Source organism: Pristiophorus japonicus, chromosome 9 (genome assembly GCF_044704955.1).
Source record: "Pristiophorus japonicus isolate sPriJap1 chromosome 9, sPriJap1.hap1, whole genome shotgun sequence".
In the NCBI taxonomy this organism is placed as follows: Eukaryota; Metazoa; Chordata; class Chondrichthyes; family Pristiophoridae; genus Pristiophorus; species Pristiophorus japonicus.
Window position 1 is genome coordinate 40,776,123 of NC_091985.1, and position 19,538 is coordinate 40,795,660.

At 48.7% G+C, this 19,538-nt stretch overlaps 1 protein-coding gene across 5 annotated transcripts in view; it reads left to right on the forward strand.

Annotated features, from left to right (window-relative positions):
• Positions 1 to 19,538, forward strand: part of LOC139272593 (muscarinic acetylcholine receptor M3-like) — a 362,361-nt gene that overhangs the window by 231,070 nt on the left and 111,753 nt on the right. The window lies entirely within an intron of this gene.

Genomic DNA, 19,538 nt, shown 5'->3' on the forward strand with positions numbered 1-19,538 from the left:
GCATTGAGTTATGTTTTTGCCTTGCCTGCACTGGCCTGGCATTTGCATTAATGCTTTAGCTTAAGTAAACTGATGTTATAAAAAAAGAATGAACTAATGCAGAACAACTGTAAAAATTTTATGCTTAATGTAACTATAACAGAATGCACAACAATTGTTAAACTCAATAAACACATTATTGAAGGAAAAAATTGTTTACTCAAAGGTTGAAAAACATTTGGGATAATCTACTGGGCAAAGTAGTGGAGTCAATGGCATTAGAGACTTTCCAAATGCAGTTGGATGTTAGGCCGGATGAATTGAAGTGCTACCAACCATGAGCTTCAGTGGGCCAAATGGCTTATTCTCAGGTTAATACTGAATCTGCTGATGAAATATTAAATGACTACAGTTAGAATAAGAACTTAGCAAAACACATTTTTCAGAGATTAAAAACAAAAATTATGAAAGCTCTGACATAAAAACAGATAATTTTGGAATAATACTTTAATTTAAAAAATTTGTTCACAGGATGTGGGTGTCACTGGTAAGGCCGGCATTTATTGCCCATCCCTAATTGCCCTTGAGAAGATGGTGGTGAGCCACCTTCCTGAACCGCTGCAGTCCGTGTGGTGAAGGTACTCCCAGGGTGCTGACTTTGCTGTAGCTGTTTGTTACAACTGAGTGGCTTGCTAGGCTATTTCAGAGGGCAGTTAAGAGTCAACCATATTGCTGTGGGTCTGTAGTCACATATAGGCCAGACCGGGTAAGGACGGCAGCTTTCTTTCCCTGAAGAACATTAGTGAACCAGTTGGGTTTTCACCACAATCTGGCATGGGGCCGAATTTCATCCCTGTCCCTCCTGCAGCCGCCGAGGTCCCGCCGGCAATGGTCGTTTTCTGGCCGATTCCTCCGTAACCGCCCACCTGCCGTCGAGGTTCCGCCCGGCGGAAACCTGGTGTGGACGCGCTCCGCCCACGTCACATCATCCTGCCCGCCCATGCCGGATGTCGGTAAACGCCCATTTTGATGCTTTTTCCTGGCCTCCCGTCGACCTGCCGCCCGCCAACAGGACCACTCTGGAAAAGCAGGTCTGAGCTGGGTGGCAGTCAGCCAGCAATCGCAGATCGGACAGGAGGGAGGGAGACAAAGGTGGAGTGGAATGGGGCAGCTCTGGCATATCGGCTGGGAGGAAGTGCTGGTGACCATCACATCACGGCAGCCAGTCGGATTCTGCACCAGATCAGTGGGGCTGCTGGAAAGAAGTTAGGTCAATGTTGCATTACTTTATTGTTGATGGTGATGTTTAAATTGGATGTCATAAAGCTGACTGAAATGTGTCCAAGCTAATGGAGGGTTTTTTATTGCACCTTGCTAAAAGTCCTTCATTGAGAAGGCCAATGACGAAGGGAAAATTATTGAGTGACAGAAAAGTGTTCAGCATCTCACATTTTGTACAACCATTAATTGTCTCGCACAATGTACTGCAATGTAATCGATGACCATGTCATCTCAGGGATGGCACTCCTCCATGTTTGGCCTCGAAAAAAGTGGGTTGAAGTGCAAGCCGTAAGGTCTGCCCTGCAACTTGGTAAACTAGAGTAATTGAATGGCAGCCTTTCTGCATTGCTCACCCCTCATTGTCGTCTTGCGATGGCCTGATGACAGGACCCATTATACACTGCAGTCAGATGTGGATGGGAAGATATTCCTGATGAAACAGATGACCTGAGGGACAGATATGTGTTTCGCGCAACGCACTACACCTGACATTAAAATGACACACGCACAAACAGAGTGTCAACAATGTGAGTATATTTACAAGTGCACAATGACAAACGTTACATAACAATATGGCTTATACATAAATTTACATTACTCCTCTACCCAGCACTACTACCTCTCTTCCCCACCCCGCCGCCCCCCCCCCCGCCCCCCCGCAGCTATGCCCGATTTCCTCTTCCTCCCCACGCCTACACGACAGAGTGGCCCTCCCCTGCTCCTCACTGCCTTTGGGCAGGGGGATGTGTGCAGAAATACGCGCATCAATGAGAACATAAGGCGCGAGACTGAAGGCGCCGGGATTTCCTGCTCCTCCGCATCTGTCTGCCTTGAGGGTGTGCAGAAGCCATCTCCTGCCTCATGGCCTCAACGCTTTCTGTTGTGCGCTCCAACACTGTGAGGAGGCGCTCCATCATTTGATCGTGCTGCTGGATGAATATGGCGATGCTGCCAGCTATCCCAGCCGTGGTCTGCTGCTTCTCGCGACCCACTTTCACGCCGGTGGTTGATAGCTGCACCATCTGGTTCATTAGAACAAGCCGTGCTGCATCTGCTGCTTGCTGGGGGCGCATTGCTTCCCTTTGAGCCACGGCCTCTGCGCTTGCTTGAGCTTGAGCTTGCTTCAGTCGAGTCTGTTGGAAACCCAGGAAATCTGAGCCTGACGCCGAGGTTCTGCGGACACTTGGCTGACATAGCGGGAGGCTGATGTCAGCCGCTTGCGGCTCCTCCAGGTGAAGGGCACAAATATGCACCCTTCTCCCTCCTCTCTCTCCTGCTCTTCCTGGCCCTGGGTGACAGAGGTGGTGGACAAAGACAAAGATGAAATAGCAGCGCATTTGGAAAGCAGTGACAGGATCGGTCCAAGTCAACATGGATTTATGAAAGGGAAATCCTGCTTGACAAAACTTCTAGAATTTTTTGAGGATGTAACTGGCAGAGTGGACAAGGGAGAACCAGTAGATGTGGTGTATTTGGACTTTCAAAAGGCTATTGACAAGGTCCGCACAAGAGATTGGTGAGCAAAATTAAAGCACATGGTACTGGGGGTAGTGTACTGTCATGTATGTAACCTTCATGTAACTGTAACCTTCATAATAACACTGCATACTGTATACACCTAAGAAATGCACACCTTGACCACAGGGGGTGAACTTGTGGGAGACACTCCTCACCTGGTCATCCAGGTATATAAAGGGAGGTCCCACACAGGGTCATCACTTCTTGGTCCTGTGAATAAAGGTGCAGGTCACAGAGTGACCTTGTCTGCAGAATGTGCCTTATGTGAATTTATAGCAGTGTGTAAGGACATTACATTTGGCGACGAGAAACGGGAATCAACGACTCACGAGAATGACCACCGTTAGCACAGAGGAACGGTACTGTGTTGGTGAGGACTGGGATGATTTCATTGAGAGGCTCCAGCAGAGTTTTGTCATGAAGGACTGGCTGGGAGATGCAGCGGCTTACAAGCGAAGGGCGCATCTACTGACCAGCTGTGGACCTAAGACGTACGCGCTGATGAAAGACCTGCTCACACCCGAGAAGCCGGCAGACAAAACCTTTGAAGAGCTCAGCAAACTGATTGGTGAGCATCTCAAACGGGGGAGCAGTACACACATGGCCCGGCACCGATTCTATACACACCGACGTCGGAAAGGACAGAGCATACCGAACTTCGTTGCGGACCTTCGCCGCTTGGCCAGCCTCTGTAAGTTCACAGGCGCCTGCAGTGGGGAGATGTTAAGGGATTTCTTTATTGAGGGCATTCGTCATGCCGGGATTTTCAGAAAGCTAATTGAGACCAAGGACTTGACCTTGGAAGCGGCGGCGTTGATGGCTCAGACCTTCATGGCGGGGGAGGAGGAAACCAAGAAAATATACGCACGCAACTCTGCTTCCAACGTGGCAATGGATCAGGGAGTTAACATTGTAAACGCGACTCAGAACCCCGCAGGCAGGCAAGGGCAATTCAACACCACCCAAGCAGCAACAGACTCTAGAGTTGGTCCTCAACAGAGACAATGGCAGGTTGAACGAACATTTACGCCATCACGGCGGACAATGCATCCTGGGATGGGACCACTGACACCCATTAACAGAGTGCTCAAGAGTAATCAAAGAGACAATCAGAGAGGAATGCCTGGTAACAGCCCTTTTGTTCACAATGATCTCAGCTCATGCTGGAGGTGCGGAGGCAGACATGCTGCAAAAACCTGTGGGTTTCAACAATTTATCTGTAGAAATTGTAACTTCAGTGGACATTTAGCCAGAATGTGCAGGAAGCCCGCAGCAAGGCTAATTTATGAGGCAGATGAACCAGAAGAGGGGTCTGCAAGGCAGGTTGATGCTTGTGATAAAGCAATGGACACTGAAGTTCAGCGGGTTCATGTGGCAAACATCCACAGCTCATATACCAAAACACCACCTATGATGATGAAAGTCCTATTAAACGGCATCCCGGTACGCATGGAGCTGGACACAGGGGCCAGCCAGTCACTTATGAGTGTCCAACAATTCGAGAAACTATGGCCACTCAGAGCTAGCAGACCCAAACTAGAACGCATTGACACGCAATTACGGACATACACCAAAGAGATCATCCCAGTGCTTGGCAGTCACACATAATGGATCAGAGAACTGGCTGCCACTCTGGATTGTCCCGGGAAATGGTCCCGCGCTTTTGGGGAGGAGCTGGCTAGCCGAGATGAACTGGAAATGGGGGGATGTACACGCCATTTCATCTGTGGAGCGAAGTTCATGCTCACAGGTCCTACAGAAATTTGAGTCACTATTTCAACCTGGTGTCGGGACTTTCAAAGGTACCAAAGTAGTGTTACGCATCACCCCGGACGCCAGACCAGTGCACCACAAAGCCAGAGCTGTGCCGTATGTGATGCGGGAGAAAATTGAGACTGAGTTGGACAGGTTGCTAAGAGAGGGCATAATTTCGCCCGTTGAATTCAGCGACTGGGCAAGCCCCATCGTCCCTGTCCTAAAAACGGATGGCTCGGTCAGGATCTGTGACGACTACAAGGCCTCTATCAACCGAGTGTCACTAAAAGACCAATACCCATTCCGAGAGCGGAGGATCTTTTTGCCACGCTGGCAGGCGGCAAGCTGTTCACCAAGTTGGACCTCACTTCAGCCTACATGACCCAGGAACTGGCCGAAGAATCCAAGCTACTGACCACCATCACCACGCACAAGGGGCTGTTTGTCGACAACAGGTGTCCGTTTGGCATTCGATCGGCGGCTGCTATCTTTCAAAGGAACATGGAAAGCCTGCTCAAATCCATCCCTGGAACAATCATATTTCAGGACGACATCCTTATCACAGGTCGAGACACGAGGAACACCTCCACAACCTGGAGGAGGTGCTACGCCGACTGGACCGGGTAGGCCTGCGACTAAAGAAGTCCAAGTGTGTGTTTTTGACCCCAGAGGTCGAGTTTTTGGGCAGGAAGGTTGCCGCAGATGGGATCCGGCCTACCGAATCCAAAATGGAGGCGATTCGTCGTGCGCCCAGGCCCGGCAACACATCGGAGTTGCGTTCATTTCTGGGAATCTTGAACTATTTCGGGAACTTTCTGCCGAACTTAAGCACATTGTTGGAGCCGCTACACGTGCTCCTGTGTAAGGGTTGCGATTGGTTTTATGGGGACTGTCAGGAACGGGCTTTCAATTGGGCGCAGAACCTGCTTTGTTCTAATAAGCTGTTGACTCTGTACAACCCCTGTAAGAAATTGGTTTTGACATGTGATGCATCATCCTATGGGGCTGGGTGCATGTTGCAGCAGAGTAATGATGAGGGCCAACTCCAATCTGTGGCTTATGCCTCCAGGTCGCTCTCCCAAGCAGAACGGGGATATGGGATGGTTGAAAAGGAAGCACTCGCATGTGTCTCCGGGGTGAAAAAGATGCACCGACACCTTTTTGGCAGAAGGTTCGAGTTAGAAACAGACCACAAGCCGTTAACCTCCCTGTTGTCAAACAGCAAAGCTGTCAATGCCAATGTGTCAGCTCGCATACAGCGATGGACTCTCACGCTGGCTGCGTATGACTACACCATACGGCACCGACCAGGCACCGAAAATTGCGCTGACGCGCTCAACAGGCTTCCACTGGCCACCACTGAGGGGGCAGCGGAGCAAAGTACTGAGATGGTCATGGCCATTGAAGCCTTTGACAGTGCAGGCTCCCCCATCACAGCCCGCCAGATCAAAATCTGGACCAACAGAGATCCCCTCCTTTCCTTGGTTAAGAATTGTGTCCTGACTGGGGATTGGGCGCCCGCATATGGAGCATGCCCCGAGGAGGTCAGACCGTTTCACAGACGGATGGATGAGCTCTCCATCCAAGCCGACTGCCTACTATGGGGCAGCCGGGTAGTCAATGCCCCAGGAGGGAAGGGAAGCATTCATTAGAGAACTCCACAGCGAGCACCCAGGCATCGTGCTAATAAAGGCCATTGCCCAGTCACATGTATGGTGGCCGGGAATTGACTCAGACCTGGAACACTGTGTTCGTAGGTGCACGACATGTGCCCAGCTGGGCAATGCCCCCAGGGAGGCCCCACTCAGCCCGTGGCCCTGGCCCACCAGGCCGTGGTCACATATTCACGTAGACTACGCGGGCCCGTTCATGGGAAAAATGTTCCTCATTGTTGTTGATGCGTATTCGAAATGGATCGAGTGCATCATATTGAATTCGTGCACGACATCCACCACTGTGGAGAGTCAGCGTGCGGTCTTTGCAACCCACGGCTTGCCGGACATCCTGGTTAGCGACAACGGCCCGTGTTTCACTAGCTATGAATTTTGGGAGTTCATGTCGGGTAATGGCATCAAACATGTCAGGACGGCACCATTCAAGCCGGCTTCCAATGGCCAAGTGGAACGTGCGGTCCAAATCATAAAACAGGACATGCTCCGAATTCAAGGACCCTCCCTTCAATGCCGTCTATCGTGCCTCCTGCTGGCCTATAGATCCCGACCGCATTCGCTCACGGGAGTCCCGCCCGCGGAACTACTCATGAAACGTACACTTAAAACTCAGCTGTCCCTCATTCATCCAGTCCTGTCAGACATTGTTGAGGGCAAGCGCCAGTCCCAGAATGAGTGCCATGACCGTAACTCAAAGGGGAGATGTATAGAAATCGATGACCCTGTATTTGTTCTTAATCACACTTTGGGGCCCAAGTGGCTTGAGGGTATTGTAATTGGTAAAGAGGGGAATAGGGTCACAGCGGTCAGACTTAATAATGGACAGATATGCCGCAAGCATCTGGACCAAGTAAAAAAAAGGTTCAGCATGGACACTGAGGAACCTGAGGAAGATCATGAGATGTCACCCACACCACTGCCAGTGAACGAGCAACAAGAACATTCAGCAGCATGCAGAGTCCCTGCGGCCAGCCCGGACGAGCCGGAACCACCACAGGGGACAGAGACACATGCCAAGGCTCAACAACCAGAGCCCCAACTTCGGCGTTCCACGAGAGACCGTCGACCGCCTGAAAGATTTAATCTTTGATCCCATAAGATGTTGGTTGGGGGTGGTGATGTCAAGTATGTAACCTTCATGTAACTGTAACCTTCATGTAACAACACTGCATAATGTATACACCTAAGAAATGCACACCTTGACCACAGGGGGTGAACTTGTGGGAGACACTCCTCACCTGGTCATCCAGGTATATAAAGGGAGGTCCCACACAGGGTCATCACTTCTTGGTCCTGTGAATAAAGGTTCAGGTCATAGAGTGACCTTGTCTGCAGAATGTGCCTCATGTGAATTTACAGTAGTGTGTAAGGACATTACATGTACTGACATGGATAGAGAACTGGTTGGCAGACAGGAAGCAGAGAGTCGGGATAAACGGGTCCTTTTCAGAATGGCAGGCAGTGACTAGTGGGTGCTGCAGAGCTCAGTGCTGGGACCCCAGCTATTTACAATATACATTAATGATTTGGATGAGGGAATTGAGTGTAATGTCTTCAAGTTTGCAGATGACACTAAACTGGGTGGTGGTGTGAGCTGTGAGGAGGACACTAAAAGGCTGCAGGGTGACTTGGACAGGTTAGGTGAGTGGGCAAACGTGTGGCAGATGCAGTATAATGTGGATAAATGTGAGGTTATCCACTTTGGTGGCAAAAACATGAAGGCAGAATATTATCTGAATGGCGGCAGATTAGGAAAAAGGGGGGTGCAACGAGACCTGGGTGTCATGGTTCATCAGTCATTGAAAGTTGGCATGCAGGTACAGCAGGCGGTGAAGAAGGCAAATTTTATGTTGGCCTTCATAGTTAGGGGATTTGAGTATAGGAGCAGGAAGGTCTTACTCCCTTAGTGAGGCCTCACCTGGAATATTGTGTTCAGTTTTGTTCTCCTAATCTGAGGAAGGACGTTCTTGCTATTGAGGGAGTGTAGCGAAGGTTCACCAGACTGATTCCCAGGATGGCAGGACTGACATATGAGGAGAGACTGGATCGACTGGGCCTGTATTCACTGGTGTTTAGAAGGATGAGAGGGGATCTGATAGAAATGGGACTGGACAGGTTAGATGCAGGAAGAATGTTCCCGATGTTGGGGAAGTCCAGAACCAGGGGACATAGTCCAAGGATAAGGGGTAAGCCATTTAGGACTGAGATGAGGAGAAACTTCTTCACTCACAGAGTTGTTAACCTGTGGAATTCCCTACCGCAGAGAGTTGTTGATGCCAGTTCATTGGATATATTCAAGAGGGAGTTAAATATGGCCCTTCCGGCTAAAGGGATCAAGGGGTATGGAGAGAAAGCAGGGAAGGGGTACTGAGGGAATGATCAGTCATGATCTTATTGAATGGTGATGCAGGCTCGAAGTGCAGAATGGCCTACTCCTGCACCTATTTTCTATGTTTCTATGTTTCTATGTTTGTATGGGTGATGTGGGCTGGTAGTGCAGGAAGGATCTGGTGTCCTCGGGTTGGAGAACGTCGGGGTGGGAGATGCCAGGATATGATGGCTTCTGTGAAGGACAGAGGTCGATGGTCTTTCCAGATCTGTGGTGTCCGACTCAGCATCGGCAAGTAGAGGACAAAGTTTCATTCGATGGGTGGGGGGCTGGGATTATGAAAGTGAGATGTGAGCCGTTCCATCTCACATTATGCCAGCAAGGAGTTCCATCCCTACATATCCACACCAATAATGAGTGACAAAGCATGCGTTCAACTGCGAGTGCCTTAACATTGCAAGTACTTTCATGCCGTGAGCATCACTGACACCAGAGATGAGTGTAGCCTTACCCTGCAGTAGCATCGGATCTGCATATGCGTTTGTGGCTGGAATGTGGCTATGACCCACCAATGGCAACACACGGTCCTCCAGCCTGGTCAATTCCACCACATCTTGTGGGCCCGTTCCGGTCGCACTCAGGCTTTCCTGTTTGGCTGCTTGTTTTCTCTGCACAAAGAAATGTTGCAGCCTTTACCCCCTGTGCTCTTGCCCCCACCCCACACTCACTCCCACACACACACACACATCGCACACACAACCTTTTTGGCCTTGGACAGGAGAGGGCAAATAAATTTGTACTAACTTTAGCTGCCGCCACAAATCATTCCACCGTTTGCGGCATTGCTCCATGTTGCCCAATGCACTGATTATCTGACCTATGTCCATGCAAAGGTGGTATTAGGCTGGTGGAGGCTTGCCACGCCCATCCTGCGTGAGTTTGCTGTACCTGCGCTCCACCTCTGTCACTAGCTCCTCCAACTCCTGTTCATTGAACCATGTATCTCTGGGCCTGGTTTTGCCAGTCTTCATTGACGACTTCTGTCCACTCATCCTCAATGATGAGAGGAATGGCTGCTCAAGAATCTGGGTATAAATTTGTCACACTGCCCCCTCTGCAACTCAGACTGCCCCTTCTCCAATGCTCTCTCACCCCCAACTCTCTCCTCCCTCTCCTCTCTCCTCTCTCTCCTCTCTCTCTCTCTCTCCTCTCTCTCCTCTCTCTCTCTCCACTCTCTCCTCTCTCCTCTATCTCTTCTTTCTCTCTCTCTCCTCTCTCCTCTCTCTCCTCTCTCTCTCTCCTTTCTCCTCTCTCCTCTCTCCTCTCTCTTCTCTCTCTCTCCTCTCTCTCCTCTCTCCGCTCTCTCTCTTTTCTCTCTCCTCTCTCTCCTCTCTCCTCTCTCTCTCCTCTCTCTCCTCTCTCTCCTCTCTCTCTTCTCTCTCCTCTCTCTCCTCTCTCCTCTCTCTCCTCTCTCTCTCTTTTCTCTCTCCTCTCTGTCTCCTCTCTCCTCTGTCTCCTCTCTCCTCTCTCTCTCTCCTCTCCTCTCCTCTCTCTCTCTCTCCTCTCTCTTTCTCTCCTCTCTCCTCTCTCTCCTCTCTCCCCTCTCTCTCTCTCTCCTCTCTTCTTTCTCTCCTTTCTCTCTCCCCTCTCTCCTTTCTCTCTCTCTCCTCTCTCTCTCGCTCCTCTCTCTCCACTCTCTCCTCTCCCCTCTATCTCCTCCATCTCCTCTCTCTCTCTCTCTCTCCTCTCTTCTCTCTCTCCTCTCTCCTCTCTCTCTCTCCTCTCTCTTTTCTCTCTCCCCTCTCTCTCCTCTCTCCTCTCCCCTCACAGGTGCAATTAATTGCTCTCCTTTTATGGCCATGAGCACTTCCTCAATTAGCCTGCAAGGGCCACAAAAGGACTACAGATCCCATCAAAAAAATTACCAAAAAAAACCCCCACTGAGATCCCGCGCATGCGCAGTGGAGGCCCTCCAAAAATACCCGAGTGGAGAGGCCTCCACCTGACGCAGTCTAATGATGTTTGCCGCCGAGTCCCGCTCCCGCCTGCTCCCGCCGCCGACTGTCGGTCCCGCTCCCGCCTGCTCCCGCCGCCGACTGTCGGTCCCGCTGCCGCCAACACAATGGCGACAAAATCGGCTCCCAGCGCCATAAATGGACACCGAGAAATGGGCAGTCACCAAAGTCAGCCCCATGGTCACTATTACTGATTTTACTAGCTTTTAAATTCCAGATTTATTTAATTCACTGAATTTAAATTCCCCCAGCTGCCAGTGGTGGGATTTGAACTCACATCTCTGGATTATTATTCCAGGCATCTAGGATTACTAGTCCAGTAACATAACAATATGCTACTGTACCCGTATTGCTCTTGAAAAGAGAAAAAGATGTTTCAGGTTGGGACTCTTCATCACTTTAAAGTAAACCCTACTTTAAAGTAAACATGGAAAGTAAAATTGCCATGTTTAAAGTAGTTCATCTGTGGAGTGATATACAAAAGCCTGTTAGTAAATTTCTTATGCAGTTTTGGACTGGTGTCAGTGCTTTTAAAATGAAAGCATTATTTAACCATTGTGGTGCCAAACTTCTGTTGCCTTTGGAAAAAGAAAAATATTGAGTCATGATGTGGGACAAAAGGTGTGATTGACTCTGTGATGTAGGAATAGTTCATGTGTGGAATTGGGTTTGCAAAGAGCTTTACTCTATATCGGCAAAACAGTCTTCCATTCCCTGAAAGGTCTTCGATCTGAAACGTTAACTCTGTTTCTCTCTCCACAGATGCTGCCTGACCTGCTGAGTGTCTCGAGCATTTTCTGTTTTTATTCCATTCCCTAGCACTGATATAGATCACCTTGATTAGCACAGAAACTCATCAAAATGTTTTAAATAAAATTAAAATTAAATTCATAAAAGCTACAGGACTAGGAGATTGTGTTATACTTTGGAATAGGACCTTTAGTACAACAATTACTCTTCTCTTTTCCCAAGTTGAATAACATTACAACTCACCATCTTGCATGTATTATGAAAGATTCATTTGAAGAAACAAAATAAAGACAAGTTCTGCCTGACAGTTGATATCTCTTAATTTATGTAAAGAAAACGCAACCAGTAAACAATCTGGGTTTGGCTGACTACATAGAATTTATTTAATGATGTTATGTTCCACCCTTTCCTCCAATTATTTTTCCAGTCCACTTCCTTTTCCCCTCAAAACTGATAACTCTTGCTGGAATATTGGATTCCCCTCCAGTAACTATTCAAGTGGTGATTCGTAATGTGTGAATCTAGCCGGGAGTGTTTACAAGCTATTTGACTGGAAGCATCACAGCTGATTCTGTGTAACCAGAGGACAAAGACTTACAGTACTTGCCAAAGGAGTCAGCGGTGAGATGAGGAAAACTTATTTTACGCAGTGAGTTATTATGATCTGGAACGCACTGCCTGAAAGGGTGGTGGGAGCAGATTCAATAGAAACTTACAAAAGGGAATTGGATAAATATTTGAAGGGGAAGAAGTTTGCAGGGCTATGGCGAACGAGCAGGGGAGTGGGATTCATTGGGCTGCACTTTCAAAGAGCTGGGACGGGCACAATGGGTCAAATGGCTTCCTCCTATGCTGTACAATTCTATGATTCTATTTGGGACATCCTCACGTGCCCACTTACAGCAGGGGGCCCTGAATTGATACCAGGAATGGAAACCCTGGGCAATGCTCCCCTCCCTAATTCAGAGAGACTTACCCAATGATTGTAACACTTGTTTTACCATGGCTGATAGCACAGATTGAGGATTGAACCTGGGCTTTCAGGTCCTGCAAGGCTGAATAACCATCAGGGGAACTAACTATGCAATGTGATCAATGCTAATGCTTGTCATCACGTAACATCTACCCTTAATATTTCCATAAACATCAACCTTTGAAAGTGACTGATTAAAGATCTACTCTCCCAGTCTCAGTGCAATGGGCTGACAGCCTCTCTTCCCTTCTTCTTCCAAACCTACCCCTTTCCTCCCTTCAATACATTTTCAATAACAGTCCTCCAACAGTTTTGTTGCTGCTATTACAGACAGCAGTGTTCACTCTCTTTTTAAAGATATTTAGATTGGACCACCTGGATATGGTTCCACGGCCAGGAATTTCCTCAGAGCTGCTCCTGTTCCATTGCTCGAACTTCAGCAGTAGTGGGGCAGAAACCAAGGCGGTGATTTTTTCTGCTGGGTCGGGAGAGAGGCGGGCGACTTCGGGTACGCATTGGTTCCCCGCTCCCGGCTCCAGCCCGCATTGTTGAAAAAACTTTCCCCTCATGGGGCTTGTTAAGCTTGTCCTGTGAGGTTCCCAGCCAATTAAAAGGAAGCGGGTCTGATGGCATCATTTGCTGATGCGTCATCAGCGGTTTCCTTAAAGGGACCACGCCCGCACTGCACAAAGGTGCACAGCTGCATCCAGGCTCTCCCATGACTTCCTCCATATGCTTATGGAGTAAGTCACAGCATGCAGGGAGGTTCTCTTCCTTTCCAAAGGGTGGAAGAGACCACCCAAGGAGACCAACGTAACCTGGTTGCACATTGTACAGAAGGGTACAAGCAGGGATGTCGTCAGGACGAGCTGGCTGCAGTGGCACAAACCTTTCAATGATCTCAGTAGGTTACGAAACATTACTGTTATATATGAATAAAGAGTCTGACTGGATACAGTGAACTCAAAGTAAAGTGTGACCGTAGTCTTTTATTGCAGGTTTCCAGAGTGCCTCTCCAGCCTGTGAGGCCTCTTTAAGTACCTGTGCTCCCAAGGGATTGTGGGATCCCTTGGGACTCCAGGGGATGAGGCCTCTGGTGGCTGTACAAGGTATATACAAGTTTACATACATAACAACACTCCCCCCCCCAAAGTCAACAGTGTAACTATTTACAAGGTGAGTCGATCTGGAGCCTTTTTTTCCCTGGTTGATCATCTCGGTGCAAATGCTGGTTCTGGTGAATTGTTTGTTGGGCCCTCGCTGGGCTGCTGTGCAGCTGGCCTTGCTGGGCTGCCTGGTGTGGTGAGTCCTGCTGGGCTGCTGCGGGTGATGGGTTCTGCTTCGTGGCCAACCGCGGTGTCGGTTGCCACTGGTGTGAATGTTGGGGTGGGTCAAAGAAGGTAGAGTCCAAAGTGAGTAGCTCAGGATAGTCCATGAATCTGAGTTTGATTTGTTCCAAGTGTTTCCGGTGAATGAGTCCATTTGAAAGTTTGACCCGAAATACCCTGCTCCCCTCTTTAGCCACAATAGTGCCGGGAAGCCACTTGGGACCTTGTCCATAACTCAGGATCATTGATTTCAATTTCGCATGACACATTTGCGCTACCATGATATGTACTTTGTTGAAGCCGCCTGCTCTCTACCTGTTCATGTAGATCAGGGTGAACTAACGAGAGCCTTGTTTTAAGTGCCCTTTTCATGAGTAGTTCAGCAGGTGGAATCCCAGTGAGCGAGTGGGGTCTTGCGTGGTAGCTAAGCAGAACTCGGGATAAGCGAGTCTGCAGTGAGCCTTCAGTTACCCTCTTCAAGCCCTGCTTGATAGTTTGCACCGCTCTCTCTACCTGTCCATTGGATGATGGTTTGAATGGGACAGATGGAACATGTTTGATCCCGTTACGGGTCATGAACTCTTTGAACTTGGCACTGGTAAAACATGGCCCGTTGTTGCTCATGAGGACATCAAGTAGTTCGTGCGTGGCAAACATGGCCCGCAGTCTTTCAGTGCTGGCAGCGGACGTGCTTGACGACATTATCTCACATTCAATCCATTTGGAGTACGCATCTACAACCACAAGGAACATTTTACCCAAAAACGGGCCTGCATAGTCGACATGGACCCTAGACCACAGTTTGGAGCCAAGACCATAAACTTAGTGGCGCCTCCCTGGGTGCATTGCTTAACTGCGAGCATGTGTTACATCTGTGCATGCAGGACTTTAAGTCCGCATCAATACCGGGCCAGCACACGTGGGATCTGGCTATCGCTTTCATCATTACGATGCCTGGGTGGGTACTGTGGAGGTCATTCTTGGCGACCACTACCCGATTGCCCCACAGAAGGCGGTCTGCCTGTATAGACATTTCAGCTTTGCGCCGCTGGTACGGCTTTATCTCTTCCTGCATTTCCACTGGGACACTGGACCAGCTCCCGTGAAGCACACAATTTTTTACTAGGGACATTAAGGGGCCCTGGCTCATCCAGATTCTAATCTGTCGGGCTGTAACAAGTGATTGCTCACTCTCAAATGCTTCCATAGCCATAATTAAATCTGCGGGCAGCGCCATTTCCACCATCGTGGTGGGCAATGGTAGCCTACTGAGAGTATCGGCACAGTTTTCTGTGCCTGGGCTATGGCAGATGGCGTAGTTGTATTCAGACAATGTGAGTGCCCATCTCTGGATGCGGACCGATGCATTCGTATTTATTCCCTTACTCTCGGAAAACAGGGATATCAGTGGCTTATGATCAGTTTTCAATTCAAATTTTAGCCCAAACAGATATTGATGCATTTTCTTTACCCCATAGACACATGCTAATGCTTATTTTTCAATCATGTGTAGGCTCTCTCAGCATTAGACAAACTTCTGGATGGATAAGCAACCAGCTGCAATTTCCCAGATTCATTAGCTTATTGCAATACATACCTGACAGCATACGACGACGCATCACATGCTAGTACCAAACGCTTACATGGATCATACAACACAAGCAATTTGTTTGAGCATAACAATTTTCTAGCTTTTACAAAGGCATTTTCTTGGCTTTTACCCCATATCCATCCGTACCCTTTACGCAGTAAGACATGCAGTGGTTCTAACAGTGTGCTGAGACCCGGTAAGAAGTTACCAAAGTAGTTCAGGAGTCCTAGAAACGACCGCAGCTCCGTCACATTCTGTGGCCTTGGTACCTCCATCTTCGAATCGGTGGGCCTGATTTTTCTCCCCAGGAACTCCACTTCAGGCACCAGGAAAAGGCACTTTGAGCATTTCAACCTGAGCCCCACGCAGTTGAGTCAACTAAGAACCTCCTCCAGGTTCTGCAGATGCTCGACTGTGTCCCGACCTGTAACCAAGATGTCGTCCTTGAAGACAACCGTGCGCGGGACCGACTTCAGTAAGCTTTCCATGTTTCTCTGGAATATCGCCGCGACTGATCGAATTCCAAACAGGCATCTATTATAAATGAAGAAACCTTTGTGCATGTTGATGCAGGTGAGGCCCTTCGATGATTCTTCCAGCTCCTGCGTCATGTAGGCCAAGGTCAAGTCCAGCTTCGTGAACATCTTTCCTCCTGCCAGCGTAGCAAAAAGGTTGTCAGCCTTTGGTAGTGGGTATTGATCCTGCAGGGAGAAACGATTGATAGTTACTTTGTAATCACCACAGATTCTGACAGTGCCGTCTCCCTTGAGAACTGGGACAATCGGACTGGCCCATTCGTTGAATTCGATCGGTGAAATGATGCCCTCTTGTTGCAGCCTGTCCAGCTTAATCTCCATCCTTTCTCTCAGCAGGTACGGTACTGCTCTTACCTTATGATGGATGGGTCGCGCTCCCAGAATCAGGTGGATCTTCACTTTTGCTCCTTGGAACTTCCCGATGTCTGGTTCGAACAGCGAAGGGAACTTGTTTAAGACGTGGGCACACGAAGTGTCATCAGTGGACGAGAGTGCTCGGACGTCGTCCCAATTCCAGCGTATCTTTCCCAGCCAGCTCCTGCCGAGCAGCGTGGGACCATCGCCTGGTACCACCCAGAGTGGTAGCTTGTGCACCGCTCCATTGTAGGAGACCTTTACAGTAGCTCTGACGATTAAGGGAATCAATTCCTTTTGTAAATTCTCAGTTTTGTGTGAATGGGAGTCAAAACTGGCCTTGAGGCCTTGCTGCACCACAATTTTTCGAAAGTCCTTTTGCTCATAATAGACTGGCTCGTGCCCATGTCCAGCTCCATTGACACCGGGAGTCCATTTAATTCAACCTTCAGCATTATTGCGGGACAATTTGTGATAAATGTGTGCACCCCATATACCTCTGTCTCCTTGGTCTGAGGCTCGTCGTGATCCGCCGTAGATCTGTCCTCCTCTGCAACATGGTGGTTTGCAGGATTAACAGGGTTTGCAGCTTGCCTGCACATACGTTGGAGGTGTCCCATTGTTCCACAGCCCTTGCAAACGTACCCTTTGAATCGGCATGAATGGAAACGATGATCACCCCCGCAGCGCCAACAAGGTGTTAATGACCTTGCATTCATCCCCCTTGATCGTTGACTCTGAGACATCTGCAGACGTGCAGCTGCAGGCATGTGTGACCTGCCCTGTACGTTGCGATTTGAAAAAAACATCACTTTGTTCACAGTACTTGTAGCAGCACTCGTGTGCTGAGAGATTTGCTTAATATTGTCACTGATGGCAATGAACGCCTGGGATATCACTGTGGCCTTACTCAAGGTTGGGGTCTCTACAGTCAAAAGTTTGAGAAGTATCACTTCATGGCCAATGCCAAGTACGAAAAAGTCTCTGAGCATGTGCTCCAAATGTCCTTCAAATTCGCAATGTCCTGCAAGGCGTCTTAGCTCGGCGACATAACTCGCCACTTCCTGGCCTTCAGACCTTTTGTAGGTGTGGAACCGGTACCTTGCCATCAGAACGCTTTCCTTCGGGTTCAGATGCTCCTGGACCAGTGTGCACAAATCACCATACGATTTCTCTGTGGGTTTCGCTGGAGCAAGCAGATTTTTCATGACACCATATGTTGGTGCCCCGCAGACGGTGAGGAGAATCGCCCTTTGTTTGGCAGCGTTCGCTTCTCCTTCCAGCTCGTTGGCCACGAAGTATTGGTCGAGTCGCTCCACGAAGGTTTCCCAATCATCTCCCTCTGAAAATTTCTCTGGGATGCCCACTGTTCTCTGCATCTTTGGGTTTGTCATCTGTATCTCATCACCAGTTGTTATATATGAATAAAGAGTCTGACTGGATACTGTGAGCTCAAAGTAAAGTGTGACCTTAGTCTTTTATTGCAGGTCTCCAAAATGCCTCTCCAGCCTGTGAGGCCTCCTTAAGTACCTGTGCTCCCAAGGGATTGTGGGTGTACAAGGTATATACAAGTTTACATGCATAACAGTTACTGAAAAGCCGCACTCAACCTCATCATGCTCTGCCACTCTGCACATCCCCATCACTCTGCCTTCCCTACCCTATTTCTGCACATCCTTACTCACACCAACTTACCTTGCACCTCCACCCATCCCTCTCTCTCTATCTGTATTATCACTCCCCATCTCACTAGCCACCCCTCATACTCATCCTCATCCTTGTCACAACAATGCACAAGGGTAGGCACCTGGGTCTTTTAGCCAATGTGCATGTAAAGTTTCTGTTAAAGTGTTGTCAAACATTGAGATCTTTATTTTCACCCATTTGTCTTCTTGGACACATTTCTGTTCTCCTTTGAGTGTAGCTTAGTGAGTTTTAGTGAATCGGGAAACATAACGGTGGCCGCAATGGTGATGAGTGTGAAAGGAATGGCTTGGGCATTGCAGGGATGCTTTATGGTGTTGGTGTGGGGTGGTGCCAACCTGGCACATCATGTGGCAGCCAGGGTATACAGCATCAAGTGAAGTAAATCTGGCCAGGGTGAGGCCATCCCTGGCCTCCCAGGCAGCAATATGGTCATGTGCTCATGCCCTGTGTCCTGTGCAGCATCAGGTTGATTATGGAGAAGGTTGATGTTGTTGGTGATGCTGGTGTGCCTGTTGATGTTGGTGTTGGGGCTGATGTGGTAGGATTCTGAGGACCAAGGTGAGATTTTTTCAAGGGCATCGATGCTGATGGAATAGATGGCAGCTGAAGTCGAGATGACAGAAGCAATCTGTCAATGATTAGATGGGTTGTTCCAAGGAGGTGACACTGGATAGAGCGCCTACTCCAAACACTTCCAATCTTCCTAAAGTTGAAAAGCATGTTCCAAATCATTGGAAAGTGAACAGCTGTGAAATGGTAGCTTTTATACTATTTTTGCAGCTGTCACCTATTCAAGACAATGCAGTCAGCCAAACCTAGAAAAATAAAAAGTGATCTTATTGAAACTTATAAGATAATGAGGGCACTCGACAAGGTGGTTGCAGAGAGGATATTTCCACTCATAGGGGAAACTAAAACTAAGGGACATAGTCTTAGAATAAGGGGCTGCCCATTTAAAACTGAGATGAGGAGGAATTTCTTCTCTCAGAGGGTTGTAAATCTGTGGAATTCTCTGCCCCAGAGAGCTGTGGAGGCTGGGTCATTGAATATATTTAAGGCGGAGATAGACAGATTTTTGAGCGATAAGGAAGTAAAGGGTTATGGGGAGCGGGCAGGGAAGTGGAGCCGAGTCCATGATCAGATCAGCCATGATCGTATTAAATGGCGGAGCAGGGTCGGTGGGGCCAAATGGCCTACTCCAGCTCTTATTTCTTATATTCTTATGTTCAAAGCAATGGAGAGTCACTGAAAACCCGAATTACTTACCTGACGTGATTCCCAAGTGATGGGAACCTCCTGAAAAAGTTGGAAAATGGTTTGTAGCTGGTAACGTGCTGCTGAAATATCTTTAAGCATCTTCTTAAGTATTTCAATTGCCTGACCCACCGCTTAGTGCCGGGTCTGCAAAGTATTGGCGGAGCCGGCACTTGGGAAACTTACACGGAGGCGGGTTCAGAGCGGGATACCGACCCGCTCTCACTCTTTTAGATTTTGACAGCGGACCCACCTCCGATCCTGCCCCCTGAGCAGCGTCAAAATCCCGGCACAGATGTCCACGAGTAAACAGGTTTTTCACTCCATTTCCAGTAACGTTACAATAGCAGAGTGGAATCAGAACCAAGGGAATTTCTAACCCTTGTCTTTGCATCAGTACTCCTGATCTTAGCCACTCAGGTCCTGAAATTACATTCTGGAATATTAACGTACTAATGCATAGTGCATTTATCTCAAATTCCTCTCTCTACTAATAAA